A 4,280-nucleotide genomic window follows, 5' to 3' on the forward strand; every position below is an offset into this window, starting at 1 on the left:
AAGCAAAATAATGATCTCTCATTGTTTATTAGTAAAATGATGGCTTTATTTAGTAATAGTTTGGGGGGTTTTTTCCTTAGCTTTGCCATTGCTTCACATTTGGATTTAATGTAGAATGCTGGTTATGTGACTAAAGTTTACAAACATGGCTGCTAACCATGTGCGTGAATGCAATGGGGAGTGCTTAGGACTGGGGCAAAAGTAGAAATAGATTTACTCTTGTGCACGATAATTAGCAGATTAATTAACAAATTGTGAGTATTTCAAAAGCAGAGGCTTTTAGAGGAACCACGGGTGTAATATAAGAGGCGTCTCTGCGCACCAGTGGGCCCTTTGGAACTGGAACGAATAATATCTGCTCTTAAAGGCTTCTGTAATTATTTATTATCAGTAATGTATAATGTGATTCTTTTATCACCAGCTCCTTTTGTGTGAAATGCCACCTTGTAATGTACAACCGCGTGTGCACTGATTTCACACGTGGTATGGCATGTGCAGAGACATTTCGTTTTTGATGGCAGGAATGCATACATGAAGAAGGAGCCCCTTAACATAGCTTAGGGGGGGGGGTGTTGTGTTACTCCATTACCCGTTTCAATGGCAGGGGTTGGAACACTTTCTCACTCATGGGGGGCCGGGACAATTTTCATAGCTCACCTAAAGTGAAACGTAACTTTTATTTAATCCATGGTTAAATCAGACACTGCTGGAAAAGGATAATTGCTGAAAAAAGATAACTGTGCCGGGCCTGCGTTTCTGGCCCCTGATGAATCTGGACGATGAAGCGCTTGCCGAGTGCAGCCATCTTTTCACCAATTATCCGAATGGCTCTATTTTCACTGATGATTTTGTCAGTTCGATTACCTTGAGTTAGGGATCGCGGTCAGAAGTGATGTTGATCTATACCTGCAAGGCCGGGTTTGTGTGTTATTCACGGGGCTAAATAAATAGTTAATTAAATAAAAATTATATATATCAATAAATAGATAGAAAATATGTGATAATAGATAGAAAATACATCTGTCAATAAATACCCATAAATATGTATAAATAATTAACCTCAATAGATTACTATAATTTAATGTGAAAAATTCATGGATAAATATTCTATAATAAATAAATACAGTAGATAAATATATTTGTATATTATGTTTATATATTTATCCACTATATTTATCTATTTATTATAGAGTATATGAAGTTACAGTTATTTGATCTATACCTGAACTTCATGAGGGTGGAAAAGACAGGTGCGGCAGAGTGAAGGAGGGGTAAAGGGACTGCGGGGGGTGATGATGGGGGAGGGGGCACTGCGGGGGTGGCCCTCACAGTGCGCCTGAACACCTAAAGCTGGCCCTGATCACGACTCGGACTCTGTTTCATGTCACTTGCTGGTCCCGCACCGTTCTTTCCCTATGTGATCGGCGTAGTATTGCGCTCCTCTGCTGCCCTGCGCGTATGGGACGAGGATCTCTCATGCGGAGCCACGTTAGGGTCAGAAGGAGCTGAGAATCTCCTCCTAATCTGCAGAGTCAGTGTGACTATTACATTTTGTTTCTGAGTGTTGCTTATTTGGTGTTGGGGTGGAGGGTGTGATTGCATGCCAGGGAGCGCAGGGGGCCCAAGCAAATGCTTCCCCAGCGTCTACTGTAAGAAGCTACATCGTGTTGGATACTGTTTACTTAGGTAGACAAAGGTAGTGTCTATGTTAACCAAATTTAACTTAATGTTAAACATTGCTTCTAGTGTGCCGGATTGGTATATTTGAAATCATTTTAACAGCCAGGAACTTTAATGCCATCAGAATTCCCTGACTAATGTCCTAACTAGCTGTCCACTAATGTGTCCTCACTGCCCAGGAATACATCAGCTCTCACCAGTAAAACACACACTTGCATGCCACAGTTTCAGTTACAGGCTAATTTGGCTCTCAGCGTGTGCCAGACATTTTTAATAAAAATGACTTTATATTTCATAAACCATAACAAATTGTAATAACCTCTCTTATTGGGAATAGATGTACAACTGTCTTTTGGGAAGAAAAAAAAAACAACGAAAGACAGAACAAATGTTTCTGTCAAAAAACATATGCAATTTGTTGATGGGGAACAATTTGAGAGGTTCTTTGTGTAATGTCTGCCATGAAATAATATGTAATCAGCTTCAAATTAATTACTGAAAGGGAAAAAGACAATATAAAAAATATTAAAAAGATCAGACAATGGTTTCCAGTATTCTGATGAAGAGAATATTGCTTTGTAACTCATAACTTGAACCAAACCACTCATGTTCAGGAATTTTAAGCTTGCGAGCAGCGGCGTCTTTACCTATAGAATTGGTTTGTCTTAGTCAGTCACTTTTAGGTTTGTGAGTCTCCCTTAACCCCTTAAGGGCAATGGGCGGTCCCAAACCCCATTGAAAACAATGCATTTTGGCTTTGTCATTAAGGGGTTAAAACATATCTATTATACAAAGCAATGTATAAATTGATGCTGTTATAGAAATAAAAGATAATAGTCATTTTACTATCTATTCAAGATGTACAGTATATGACTCAAATAACAAGTTATTCTAGATAGAAAGAATATGAGATTTGATCACCCCCCCCAATCAAAAACTAAATTAAAGTAAGGTTCTATGAGCTGATCATAAAAAGCCATTGGAACCCGGTGTTTTATACCCCAGTATGTGCAAACTAATGAAGTATATCTAGAATATTAATTGTGGACCACCCTATATGGCTCTTTATCCCTATTCTGTGTGAAATAAAGATAAAGATGGAGAGAGGAATACAGTTTTGCTACTTTAAAAACTATTTCTTTCTCAGCTCAGTCATTACTGCGGTCCCACATCTGAAATTTGTTGATTGTCCAGCTGTAGGATGAAAATCCTTCAAAGTTATAATCTTTAAAATAAAAAACAGTACATAATAAATACCGTTTAAAGGACAGACTGAGAACACTGTGTACTCTTAAAACTTAAAAGCAAACTTTGCCTAGTATCTCCACTTTCAGCCACACCAACTGCTAGCCAAACATCAGCAGAATGGGTCATGCTGAAGAGCTCAGGGACTTTAAACATGGCAGGGTCATAGGATGCCACCTTTGTCACAAACCAGTTTGTGAAATTCCTGCCCAGCTAAATCTGCCCCGGTCCGCTGTGCTTTTATCATGAAGTGGAAGTGTCTAGGAGTAACAACAGCTCAGCCATGAAGCTGTAGATCTACAGTACTAGAGGCTACATATTAATGGCCATTGTTTGGAAATTGAGTGTCCAACAAACACATATAGGTGTGATGGTCCGGTGTCCACATACTCTGGGCCATATACTGTACATCTAACGATAAGATGTGTCTACCACTCGATGATTTGAAGAGGAGAGAGACCCGTGCATGCTCTGATTTGAAGATTTGGGGGAACTATCATGCTTTTCTGCGTATCTATTTGCAATTCCACATTTAGCCACAAAGTTATTTAACCAAAAGTTGGCCCCCTGACCGGATGGTTTATGTGCCCCTTTTACCCCTTTCTTTCCAGTCTATACCCATCCTGTGTACAGAGGTTTAACCCTTTGGACTTGAAGAAACTGATTTGGGAACACAGCAGGGTGTTATGCATACATCATGGCCAGATTGGTGTATTGTAAATCATTGTAACAGCCACTGCCAAGATAGAGTCCATTTGGCAGTACAAATATCAATAAGATTTTACCACTTACTAATTGATTTGTTCAGTAAAGCTTACCAAGGACCTCAGGTTAATGAGATAGTAAAAAAGAAATGGCGGTAATTATAGATATATATAGATAAATAGATGTGTCATTAATGATAATAAAGGCAGAGCAACTCCACCATGTTTTCACAAGCGGCCACTGGCTATATCAGTTACTTTAAATGCCCTTGTGTGTTATCAATGTAGCAGATCTGTGACTTTTTCCCAAATTCAGGACCATCACTGGTAGGTTTTCCATTGTGAAGGGCTGAGCTGACCCTTTATAATGCATAATTCAATATGAATTATAATATAGATTGTACAGGTTCACCCATGCCCTTCCTGCAGCAGAAACTCGTTGGCCCTTTATAACACTTAGTGAAGTAAAGGCACTGAACCACAACTCTCCTTCAAATGTAACTAACTTTAGTGAATAAACCCCATAGACAATAACAGAATCATACATTTATCATCTCTCATTTATATTATGTTTATATATTTGTTGCCAACTTTATTAGGGTAAGAAGCGCAGACAGTTTTTGTTTTTTGTAAACAGAATCATACATTTGC

Source organism: Spea bombifrons, chromosome 5 (genome assembly GCF_027358695.1).
Source record: "Spea bombifrons isolate aSpeBom1 chromosome 5, aSpeBom1.2.pri, whole genome shotgun sequence".
In the NCBI taxonomy this organism is placed as follows: domain Eukaryota; kingdom Metazoa; phylum Chordata; class Amphibia; order Anura; family Pelobatidae; genus Spea; species Spea bombifrons.